Consider the following 13,259-nt stretch of genomic DNA (forward strand, 5'->3'; position numbering starts at 1 on the left):
CGACTGCAGGTCCCACTATTCTTAACCCCTTAAGGACTCAACGTTTTTCCGTTTTTGCATTTTAATTTTTTCCTCATCACCTTCTAAAAATCATAACGCTTTCAATTTTGGACATAAAATTCCATATGATGGCTTATTTTTTGCACCACCAATTGTACTTTGCAGTGACATTAGTCATTTTACCAAAAAATCCACGGTGAAACAGGAAAAAAATTCATTGTGTGACAAAATTGAAGATTTTTTTTTTAATTATGTAACTTTTGGGGGCTTCCGTTTCTATGCAGTGCATTTTTCAGTAAAAATAACACCTTCTCTTTATTCTGTAGGTCCATATGGTTAAAATGATACCCTACTTATATAGGTTTGATTTTGTCTTACTTCTGAAAAAAAATCATAACTACATGCAGGAAAATTTATACGTAAAAAATTCTCATCTTCTGACCCCTATAACTTTTCAAATTTTTCCGCGTACGGCCTTATTTTTTGCGCCGTGTTCTGAAGTTTTTATTGGTACCATTTTTGTATTGATCTGACTTTTTGATCGCTTTTTATTCATTTTTTTCTTGATATAAAAAGGGACCAAAAATACGCTATTTTGGACTTTGGTATTTTTTTGCGCGTACGCCATTGACCGTGCGGTTTAATTAACTACATATTTTTATAGTTCGGACATTTCCGCACGTGGCAATACCACATATGTTTATTTTTATTTGCACAGTTTTTTTTATCTTATGGGAAAAAGGGGGTGATTCAAACTTTTATTAGGGAAGGGGTTAAATGACCTTAACTTTTTTTCACATTTTTTTTGCAGTGTTATAGCTCCCATAGGGGGTATAACATTGCACACACTGATCTTTTACACTAATCCCTGCAAAGCCATAGCTTTCAGATTCCAACCTAGATCTTTTAGTATGGAGCAAACTACTTGAATATGCAAATGAAGGGTTTCTGAGGAGTCTGATACAATCAGTAAATCGTCCAGATATGGAACCAGCAGGATCTTTTGGGTTATAAAAGCTGCCACCTCCGCCATCACTTTGGTAAATACCCTTGGGGCTTGAGAAACCCCAAAGGGAAGGGCCTGATACTATAAATGGACCGATGCTCCTTCAATAAAGACTGCCACTCTTAGAAACTTTTCTTTAAAGGGGTATTCCAGGAAAAAACTTTTTTTTTATTTATCAACTGGCTCCAGAAAGTTAAACAGATTTGTAAATTACTTCTATTAAAAAATCTTAATCCTTTCAGTACTTATGAGCTTCTGAAGTTAAGGTTGTTCTTTTCTGTCTAAGTGTTCTCTGATGACACCTGTCTTGGGAACTGCCCAGTTTAGAAGAGGTTTGCTATGGGGATTTGTTTCTAAACTGGGCGGTTCCCGAGACAGGTGTCATCAGAGAGCACTTAGACAGAAAAGAACATCCTTAACTTCAGAAGCTCATAAGTACTGAAAGGATTAAGATTTTTTAATAGAAGTAATTTACAAATCTGTTTAACTTTCTGGAGCCAGTTGATATATATAAAAAAAGTTTTTTCCTGGATAACCCCTTTAAAGTTGTGGATGGGAATATGGTAGTAGGCGTCTTCTAAATCTACAGAGGCCATCATGCAATTTGGAAATGGCAGAGGGATTGTGGATTTTAGGGACTCCATCCTAAATTTTTAGTTTGACAGGAAATTACATTTTTTCAGATATATCATTATTACTCTGAAAGAACCATTTTTTTTTTTTTTTTTTTTTTTTTACTAAGAAGATAGGGGAATAGAATCCCCTCCCCTCCTCCCCCTGGGGGACTGGAAGCAGGACTTTTTTAAGCAAAAGATATTTTATTTCTGTTACCATGGCCTCTTGTTTCAGGGAATCTTTCACTATCCCAGTGGGGAAGAATCTGTCTGGAGGAAAAGACCGGAACTCCAGAAGGAGACCCGATCTCTGAGTGGATAGAACCCAGGGGCTAGAAGAAATTTTCTCCCAGGCCCCTGCAAACCTGGACAGATGCCCCCCCCCCCCCCCCCCACTGGGAGAAAGCCATCATTGCTTGGGATCTTTGAATTAGATAAAGCAGCTGCTCTTGCACCCAATCTTACAGAATCTACCAAGGAGTCTGCCAAAAAATCTACTGCCTTGGAAATCACAGGTAAGAATTCTAAGATCTCTTCTCTAGGGGTCTGGTTAACAAGATGGGTTTGTAACAGTGAAAGCTAGACTCTTAGGGTGTGAGCAACACATGTAACAGCTACGTTGGTTCTGATAGAAGCTGTGGCTGCCTCCCAGGTCTTTTTGTTAAAGAACTTGCCTTTTTTGTCCATTGGATCAGACAGAGTTCCTAGATCCTCAAATGGCAAGGTGGATTTCTTAGTCGTTTTAGCCACCGGGGCATCAATTAACAGGGCTCTATCCCATGACTTAGTGATTGACTCCTCAAAGGGGTACTTCCTCTTAAGAAGTTTAGGAAAAAAATATTTTTTCTCAGTATTTTCCCATTCCTTGTCAATTATTTGCTTGATACTTTTATGCAAATTAAATGTACGGATTTCTTGGGACCTAAGCCTTCATATAGAGCGTCTTCGGCTGTGACTGTCTCTCTGCTCTCCTCAAGATTAGCTGTTAGGCGGATTGCTTTGAGGAGCTGATCAGTATCATCTGGAGAAAAAAGCAATTTGTATTTAAACTCTTCTTGCTCAGAGGAGGAATATAGAGTAAGATTTTCCTCTTGTACCCTAGGGGGACTGGAAATAGCAGGGGTGACCACAGAGGAAGATGAAGCACCCACATTCCTGACAACTCCTAGTCCTTTAAGGGATGAATCTATCTCCTCCCTGATCATTACTCTTAGGATGCTTGCAATTGCAGAGGACTCTTGGGCCACGATAATTTCAATACAGGTTTCACATAAAGACTTTTTATAGGCAGGATCTAACAGCTTCCTACATTCTGCACATTCTTTATTAAGGGATTTATAAGAAGACTTCTTGCTACCCTACAAAACAAAACAAAAGCCTTACTTAGCTAGCAGAATATGGAATGAAATTGAAATTATCTCACCCAGATGTAGATCCACACCTCCGTAGCCGGGCTGGAACTGCTCTTCTTGGAGCGTCCACCTCCCTCTGTTGAATGCTCCGACATGCTGGAGTAATTTTTCAGCAAAAACACTGCAGGGCAACCAGGAATGGTCTGCTCAGCTGCGGGCTGCTACTGCTGCAGGCTGTTGGACACTGCTGCTGGCTGCTGTACTGCTGCGGGCTGCAGGACACTGATGCTGGCTGCTGCATTGCCGCAGGCTGCTGGATAACTGCTGCGGGCTAAATATATTGCTGCAAGCTGGCTGCCTGCTGTCCACGGGGTTACGGATGCTGGAAAACACCAACAGGGAATCCAAAATGGAGATTTCCATGCCCCTTCTGAATGGAACCGGAAGTGTTGCTACGCTGCCGGGCTGATGTCACATCCGCCGTTGTTACTGCTCAAGCAACGTGCCGGCTCCAGGGACTGGAGAGCCAGCGGAAACCAGGCTACTCCACAGCCTCCACCTCCTAGACGCCATTGACCGGGGAAACAGCAAGAGATGCAGGACTATCAGGACCACACCGGACCCCTGAAGGACAGGAAACCTGAACTGAGGTATGGAGAGGCGTGTCCCTTTTTATGTTCCCAGGTTTCCTGTCCTGCAGTGGGAGGTCCTCTCTGGGGGTGCTGTCATGAGCGATTAGGTAAAATAGCCATATTGTCTGGATATGGACACATTAGACTGGGTTTACATATGTCTGGTATCTGGCTTGGTGAACACAGCCTATAACTCGCCACAACTGATGGCACAGTTGACATCAGTTGTTTAGCATTCAACATTCATTAATTGTGTAGTAAGATGTGCTCCCCCGTCCGGTGTCGGATGAATGTGAAATGTCCCTTTAAATTGAATGGAGAATTCTCTCATCTGTTTCCCTCCAGTGCTTTTCCTACAGCATCGGACAGAAACACCACCAGATCTATGTGAAGAAGGCCAAAGAACATGCATTTCTTGCTGGCTTGAGTCAAGGGAGTGGAAAATAAATAAAAAATATTCACTTTAACCCCTTAACAAAATCAGACATAAATGTATGCGCTTGTACATTTACATCCCGAGGGGCATTGCAAATATAAGGCGATGCAGGAGCTGCGCTTGCTTCGCAGAAAGCAGTTCTTAGCTGCTATCCGTGGACATCAGTGATCATGCAGATGCCCAAAATGAACCCTTCAGATGCTGTGGTCAATACTGATCATGGCATCTAAAGCAGTTGCGATGCTTCTATTTACTGACTCATCGGATCACCCACAGCATGATTGTGGGGTTTCAATGAGTGAAAAATGTGGCCGAAGCTCTGCTCACCTGCTCCACGCCATTAAGAGGATCTTCTTGCATAGTCTGTCCACAGAGGCGGACTCACTATACCCCTTGTTACGTTCCGTGAGGGGTGTAGTTTCCAAAATGGGGTCACACGTGGGTATTTTTTTTTTTTTTGCGTTTATGTCAGAACCGCTGTAAAATCAGCCACCCCTGTGCAAATCACCAATTTAGGCCTCAAATGTACATAGTGCGCTCTCACTCCTAAGCCATGTTGTGCATCTGCAGAGCATTTTACACCCACATATGGGGTATTTCCGTACTCAGGAGAAATTGCATTACAAATTTTGGAGGTCTTTTTTTCCTTTTACCTCTTGTGAAAATAAAAAATATGGGGCTCCTTCCCGCCGGCTGTCTCATCCAATGCCTTTTTGACACATAAAAAATCTGACTATACACTATTCGCCTCACTATTGCGACCCTCTGGCCTGAAATCCTTATCGGAAATTTTAGGCGACACTATGCCTTCTGCTCTTCACAGGTTCCAATATTATCAACTGCTTCACTTTTATAATGCTAATAAAACCTCCCTACGTCTTCATAGATAGCTGACCCCCTTCGAAACCCTTTGTTCGGCCTCCGCTCCCATCCCACATGCGATTGGAACACTCTATGCATTGATCATAGGGGAGAACTCAGACACCCCCCTGCTGTATCGTGCGGCATGGGAGAGAGAAGTGCAATGTACCATTCCGGACGAGGACTGGTCTCGTGCTCTGCTTTATTGCCACAAATCTAATATTTCATGCAAAACGCCAGAAACTAATTATAAGATCCTTACACAGTGGTATAGAGTACTGTCGCTATTGGCGCGCATATACCCTCAAGTTCCAGATGCATGCTGGAGGTGCGGATGCTCGAAGGGGACAATATCACATATTTGGGTGACCTGTCCAAAATTACATATGTTTTGGATACAAGTGCTATCCACCATAAACAGGCTAACTTCCCTCACTATCACCAAAGACCCGCAACCCACCCTCCTTTCCATATTCGCTCGCACATGCCCCCATATGTCATCCGCCCTAGCTTACCACATTCTCATCGCGGCTAGAACTGTGATCCCTCGCCTCTGGAAATCCCCACATCCTCCGACATACTCCTCCTGGTTGAAGGAGGTTACTTACATTGGTAAGATGGAGGAGCTCCGGGCAGATTCTGCTCGGCAAATAGATAAATACTATGCGATTTGGACACCTTGGCTATCCTACATAACATCTCAGTTCACTAGTGACAATTTAGATCCGACTATTAGCCCATCAAATTCCCCCCATTCAACCTCACACACGCTCACCATTAATTAAAGTTTGCTGCTTAGACAGGTGGGGTAGTTCCGTCCGACCAGGTAAGACTCTATGTTGTACTACTTTGCCGATGCTGTTTTTTCTTTTCTCCCTTTTCCACATTCCTCCTCTTCTGACTTTTCTTTCTCCCTCTCTACCTTCACTCATCAGTCTACTATCATTCCTATTATGCCTCTTTTATTTTGCTTGACTCACAGCCTTACTGCTGGTAATTGTATTAGAATTTTTGTTGCTGTTGTCTGATCGATACATGGACATGAGCCCAGCTGGACAATTACTGTCCCCATCCTTTAAAGTTTTACTATGATGTAGGGTTTAGATTAATATATTGGCTGGCTTCACTGGTTGTACTGCACACCTAACGTGCTAATGTTATACTGGCTTTCTAATCTGACCAGTGTTGACATTTATTGTGCTGTTTACTGTTTATCACCTGTACTGTTGAAAAACTTTAAATAAATCTTTAATTTAAAAAAGTATGGGGCAACACCAGCATGTTAGCGAAACAGGCTGGTGTAGACCCCAACTTTTCGTTTTCATAAGGGGTAAAAGGAGAAAAAGCCCCCCAAAATTTGTAGTGCAATTTCTCCCGAGTATGGAAATACACCGTATGTGGCCCTAAACTGTTTCCTTGAAATACGACAGGGCTCCGAAGTGAGAGAGCGCCATGCGCATTTGAGGACAAAATTAGGGATTGCATAGGGGTGTTCTACGCCAGAGATTCCCAAACAGGGTGCCTCCAGCTGTTGCTAAACTCCCAGCATGCCTGGACAGTCAGTGGCTGTCCGGAAATGCTGGGAGTTGTTGTTTTGCAACAGCTGGAGGCTCCATTTTGGAAACACTGCCGTACAATACATTTTAATTTTTATTGGGGGGGGGGGGGGAGAGACAGTGTAGTGTTTTTCGGGTACATTCACACTGGCGGGGGTTTGCGGTGAGTCTTCTGCTAGGAGTTTGCGCTGCGGCAGAAAATTTACTGCAGCTCAAACCTGAAGCAGGAAACTCACTGTGTACCCGCCTGCGTGAATGCACTCTGTACATTCACATGGGGGGCAAACCTTCAGCTGTTGCAAAACTACAACTCCCAGCATGCATTGACAGACCGTAGATGCTGGCAGTTGTACTTTTGCAACAGCTGGAGGCAGACTGGTTGGAAAACCTTCAGTTAGGTTCTGTTACCTAACTCAGTATTTTCCAACCAGTGTGCCTCCAGCTGTTGCAAAACTACAACTCCCAGCATGTACTGATTGCTGAAGAGTATGCTGGGAGATGTAGTTATGCAACAGCTGGGGGTACGCAACTACAACTCCCAGCATGCCGAGACAGCTGTTTGGGCATGCTGGGAGTTGAAGTTTTGCAAGATCTGAAGGGCCACAGTTTAGAAACCACTGCACAGTGATCTCCAAACTATGGCCCTCCAGATGTTGCAGTACTAAAAATCCCAGCATGCTCATACAGTAAACAGCTGTCTGGGCATGCTGGGAGTTGTAGTTTTGCAACATCTGGAGGGCTACAGTTTATTTAGAGACCACTGTATAGTGGTCTCAGACTGTAGCCCTCCAGATGTTGCTAGGCAACTCACCGGCTTCCGTAAGATCCAGCGAGCCGCATCGCCGTCCTCTGATTGGTAAATGGACCTTCGGCGCCAGTTCCCATCAGTTCCCCGTTCTGCCCAGCCTACTGTGGGTGGGCAGAACAGGGGAACTGAACGTTAACCCCCCTTCCCCCGATCTGCTATTGGTCGATCACTTTCAAAGTTGACTGCCGCGTCTGAAGGGTTAATAGCGCGCGGCACAACGATCGGTGCTGCACGCTGTTAGCCCAGGGTGCTATGACTAGCAGCCAGGACCGACCCGGTGTGATGCGGGGTCACGGCATGACCCCGTTTTAAACACCGGTACCGGGCTCAGGGCGTACAGGTACGCCCTGAGTCCTTAAGGATCGGGGATGCAGGGCATATGCATACGCCCTGCGTCCCCAAGAGGTTAAGGACACAGCCAATTTTATTTTTGAGTTTTTCTTTTTCCTCCTCGCCTTCTAAAATCCATAACTCTTCTATATTTCCATTTACAGATCCATATGAGGTCTTGTTTTTTGCGTGACCAGTTGTAGGTTGCAATGTCATCACTCATTTAACCCTAAGGAAAGGAAATTTAAGGGAAGATCACAATTTTGCTAATTTGGGGCGAGTCGTTTTCACGCCGTACACTTTACGGTAAAAATGACATGCTTTCTTTAATCTCTGGGTCAATGCGATTAAAAGGATACCCATGGTTACATACTTTTCTATTATTGTGCTGTTTTTAAAAAATCTCAAACTTTTTTTTTTTACAAAATCAGTACCTTTAACCCCTTCCCGACCTATGACATACCTGTACGTCATGGGTGGCAAGGTGTTCCCGACCCATGACATACAGGTACGTCATGGACATTACTGCCGATACTCGCGGCATCCCGCAGCGCCCGGAAAGATGGTGGCTATCACTGATAGCCAGCCATCTTACCGTGCGACCACGGGGGGTTTCGTCCCCCACCCCCCCCCCCAGCGATCGCTGCTATCAGCTTTTCAAATCTGACTAGCTGATAGCAGCGTTTCGCTATCAGAATACTTAGCAGCGCGGTGTGTGAGTCCCGATCACGGGGATCGGGACACACACCGCTCTGCTAAGTGTCCCTGACCCGTCCCCCGGTGTCACTTACCCGTCGGAGCGGTGTCCCGAGCGGTCCCGGCGTCCTCCATGCGGTCCTGGCTGCGCTGCGTCCCGGAGGTGAGTTTCCGGCAGCAGTGCGGCATCTTCATTGGCAGCAGTGAGATCGCCGTAAAGCGATCTCACTGCTGCCTCTGAGAGTTTCAAAACTGCAACTCCCAGCATGCCCAGACAGCCTTTGGCTTTCTGGGCATGCTGGGAGTTGTAGTTTTGCAACATCTGGAGGTCCACAGTTTGGAGACCACTGTATAATGGTCTCCAATCTGTGCTCTTCCAAATGTTGCAAAACTACAAATCTCAGCATGCTCAGTCTGTCCAGGCATGCTGGGAGTTGTAGTTCTCTAACATCTGGAAGAGCACAGATTGGAGACCATTATACAGTGGTCTCCAAACTGTGGACCTCCAGATGTTGCAAAACTACAACTCCCAGCATGCCCAGACTGCCCAAGCATGCTGGAAGTTGTAGTTCTGCAACATCTGATCCTTCAGATATTGCCGAACTACAACTTCCAGCATGCCTTGGCAGTCTGGGCATGCTGGGAGTTGTAGTTTTGCAACAACTGGAGGCACACTAGTTGGGAAACATTGTCCGTTTCCTACCTCAGTGCCTCCAGCTGTTGCAATTGTTGCAAAACTATAACTCCCAGCATGCACTGACAGACCATGCATGCTGGGAGTTGTAGTTTTGCAACAGCTGGAGGCACACTGGTTTGGAAACACTAAGTTTGGTTGCAAAACACTTGAAAGTTTATTACTTAACTTAGTGTTTCCAAACCAGTGTTCCTCCAGCTGTTGCAAAACTACAACTCCCAGCATGCACGGACAGCCAAAGGGCATGCTCGGAGTTTGCAACAGCTGGATGTTTGCCCCCTCCCCCCAATGTGAATGTACAGGGCACACTCACATGGGCGGAGGTTTACAGTGAGTGCTGCAAGTTTGAGATGGCGCAAATTTTTTTCGCTGCAGCTCAAACTTCCAGCGGCAAACTTGCTGTGAACCTCTGCCCATGTGACTGTACCCTAAAAACACTACACTACACTGACACTAACCTAAAATAAAAAGTAAAAAACACTACATATACACATACCCCTACACAGCCCCCCCTTCCCAAAAAAATGAAAAACGTCTGGTATGCTACTGTTTCCAAAACGGAGCCTCCAGCTGTTGCAAAATAATAACTCCCAGTATTGCCGGACAGCCATTGACTGTCCAGGCATGCTGGGAGTTTTGCAACAGCTGGAGGCACCCTGTTTGGGAATCACTGGCGTAGAATACCCCTATGCAAATCCCTAATTCAGGCCTCAAATGCGCATGGCGCTCTCTCACTTTGGAGCCCTGTCGTATTTCAGGGCAACAGTTTTGGGACACATATGGGGTATCGCCGTACTCGGGAAAAATTGCCTTACAAATTTTGGGGGGCTTTTTCTTCTTTAACCCCTTATGAAAAGGTGAAGTTGGGGTCTACACCAGCATGTTAGTGTAAAAAAATAAATTTTTTACACTGACATGCTGGTGTTGCCCTATACTTTTCATTTTCACAAGAGGTAAAAGGGAAAAAAGACCCTCTAAATTTGTAACGCAATTTCTCCTGAGTACAGAGATACCCCATATATGGGCGCAAAGTGCTCTGGGGGCGCACAACAAGGCCCAGAAGGGAGAGCGCACCATGTACATTTGAGGCGATTTGCACAGGGGTGGCTGATTGTTACAGCAGTTCTGACAAACGCAAAACAATAAATATCCACATGTGACCCCATTTTGGAAACTACACCCCTCACGGAATGTAATAAGGGGTGCAGTGAGCATTTACACCCCACTGGTGTCTGACAGATCTTTGGAACAGTGGCCTGTGAAAATGAAAAATAAAATTTTTGATTTGCACAGTCCACTGTTTCAAATATCTGTCAAACGCCAGTGGGGTGTAAATGCTCACTGCACCCCTTATTAAATTCCATGAGGGGTATAGTTTCCAAAATGGGGTCACATGTGGGGGGGGGTCCACTGTTCTGGCACCATAGGGGCTTCCTAAATGGGACATGCCCCCCCCCCCAAAACCCTTTCAGAAAAACTCACTCTCCAAAATCCCATTGTCGCTCCTTCCCTTCTGAGCCCTCTACTGCGCCAGCCGAACAATTTACATACGCATATGAGGTATTTCCTTACTCAAGAGAAATTGGGTTACCAATTTTAGGGTGATTTCTCTCCTTTTACACCTTGTAAAAATTCAAAAATTGGGTCTACAAGAAAATGCGAGTGTAAAAAATGAAGATTTAGAATTTTCTCCTTCACTTTGCTGCTATTCCTGTGAAACACCTAAAGGGTTAAAACACTTACTGAATGTCATTTTGAATACTTTGGGGGGTGCAGTTTTTATAATGGGGTCATTTATGGGGTATTTCTAATATGAAGATCCTTAAAATCCACTTCCAACCTGAACTGGGCCCTGAAAAATTACGATTTTGAAAATCTTGAGACAAATTGGAAAATTGCTGCTGAACTTTGAAGCCCTCTGGTGTCTTCCAAAAGTAAAAACTTGTCAATTTTTTAATGCAAACACAAAGTAGACATATTGTATATGTGAATCAATATGTAATTTATTTGGAATATCCATTTTCCTTTCAAGCAGAGACTTTCAAAGTTAGAAAAATGCTAAATTTTCAAAATTTTCATGACATTTTTAGATTTTTTACCAAGAAATGATGCAAATATCTGTGACATTTTACCAATAACATAAAGTAGAATATGTCACAAAAAAACAATCTCGGAATCAGAATGATAAGTAAAAGCATTCCAAAGTTATTAATGTTTAAAGTGACAGTGGTCAGATTTTCAAAAAATGCCCAGGTCATGAAGGTGAAAATGGGCTGGGTAATGAAGGGGTTAAAATTGCCCTATTTTGACCACCGCTATCTTGCTCATTTTTCTGTATACGGGGATGTGTGAGGGCTAATTTTTTGCGTCACGACCTGTAGTTTTTTTTAGTACCACTTTCGTGTATATGTGAGTTTTTGATCGCTTTTTATAAAACATTTTTGAAATGTGAGGTGATTAACCCCTTAACGACCACGGACGTAAATGTACGTCCTGGTTTGGCGGTACTTCGCGCACCAGGACGTACATTTACATCCTGTGTATGACCGCGAGCATCGGAACGGTGCTCACGTCATGTCCCCTCACCTGGCTCCGGCCGTCTCCCGGGGTCTTCTGCTCTTGTCTGAGATCGAGCAGACCAGAGCAGAAGATCACCGATAATACTGATCAGTGCTATGTCCTATACATAGCACTGAACAGTATTAGCAATCAAAGGATTGCTATAGATAGTCCCCTATGGGGACATAAAAAGTGTAAAAAAGAAAAAAAAAGTTAAAAAATGTAAAAATAAAAAGTAAAAAAAAGTGAAAAATCCCCTCCCCCAATAAAAATTAAAATTGTAAATTTTTCCCATTTTACTCCCAAATAAATTCCATAGTCCCAATCATTTTTTTTAATAAACATATTTGGTATCGCCGCGTACGTAAATGTCCGAACTAAAATAAAATATTAATAAACCCGTAGGGTGAATGGCGTAAATGTAAAAAATAAAAAAAGTCCAAAAATGCAGCTTTATCACATTTTATTCAAAAAATGTTATAAAAAATTATCTAAAAGTTTTATATATGCAAATGTGGTATCGATAAAAAGTACAGATGACAGCGCAAAAAATTAGCCCTCATACCGCCCTATATATGGAAAAATGAAAAAGTTATAGGTGTTTAAAATAGGGCGATTTTAGATTACTGATTTTGTACAAAAAGTTCTCGATTTTTTTTATGCGGGCTTGGTCCTTAAGGGGTTAAAAAACAGAAATTGTGGACTTTTACGTTTACGCAGTTCACCATAGGGAATCATTAACATTATTATTTTTTTTTTTATATAGTTCGGACATTTATGCACACAGCCATACCAAATCTGTTTATTATTTATGATTTTTTACACTTTTTTTTTTTTCATTGAAATGGGGAAAAGGGGTGATTTACCCCCTTAATGACGCAGGACGTAAATGTACGTCCTGGTGAGCAGGTACTTAACAGACCAGGAGGTACATTTATGTCCTATGCATAACCGCGAGCATCGGAGCGATGCTAGCGTCATGTGCGGCAGGTCCCGGCTGCTGATAGCAGCCAGGGACCCGCCCATAATGGCGGACATCCGCCATTGCGCAGATGTCCGCCATTAACCCCTCAGATGCCGTGATCAGTCACGTCATCTGCAGCATCGTGGCACTTTGAATGGATGATCGGATCGCCCGCAGTGCTGCCACGGCGATCCGATCGTCCAGCATGGCGGCCAGAGGTCCCTTCACCTTGCTCCGGCCGTCTCCCTGGGTCTTCTGCTCTGGTCTGCGATTGAGCAGACCAGAGCAGAAGATCACCGATAATACTGATCAGTGCTATGTCCTATGCATAGCACTGAACAGTATTAGCAATCAAAGGATTGCTATAAATAGTCCCGTATGGGGACTATAAAAGTGAAAAAAATGTGAAAAATCCCCTCTCCCAATAAATTTTTTTCCCATTTTCCCTATTTCACCCCCAAAAAGTGTAAAAAATATATTTTATATACATATTTGGTATCGCCGCGTGCGTAAATATCCCAACTATTAAAATAAAATGTTAATAATACCGTACGGTGAACGCCGTGAACGTAAAAAAAAGTCCAAAATTTTTATAGCATTTTGTTCCCAAAAAAAATTAATAAAGTATTAAAAGTTTTATATAAGAAACTATAGTATTAATAAAAAGTACAGATCACGGCGTAAAAAATGAGCCCCCATACCGCCGCTTATATGAAAAAATGAAAAAGTTATAGGTCTTCAAAATAGGGGG

The 13,259-nt window shown here is 43.5% G+C and overlaps 1 protein-coding gene across 1 annotated transcript in view; it reads left to right on the forward strand.

The window, feature by feature from the left end:
• Positions 1–3,155: 3,155 nt before the first annotated feature.
• ADCY7 (adenylate cyclase 7) overlaps positions 3,156–13,259 on the forward strand; it is a 243,687-nt gene continuing 233,583 nt past the window's right edge. The window contains exon 1 of the mRNA XM_056526352.1: positions 3,156–3,622. The gene's annotated coding sequence lies outside the window, so the exon portion shown is untranslated. The remainder of the gene's footprint in view (positions 3,623–13,259) is intronic.

The sequence above is a fragment of the Hyla sarda genome, chromosome 6 (assembly GCF_029499605.1).
Source record: "Hyla sarda isolate aHylSar1 chromosome 6, aHylSar1.hap1, whole genome shotgun sequence".
Lineage (NCBI taxonomy): Eukaryota > Metazoa > Chordata > Amphibia > Anura > Hylidae > Hyla > Hyla sarda.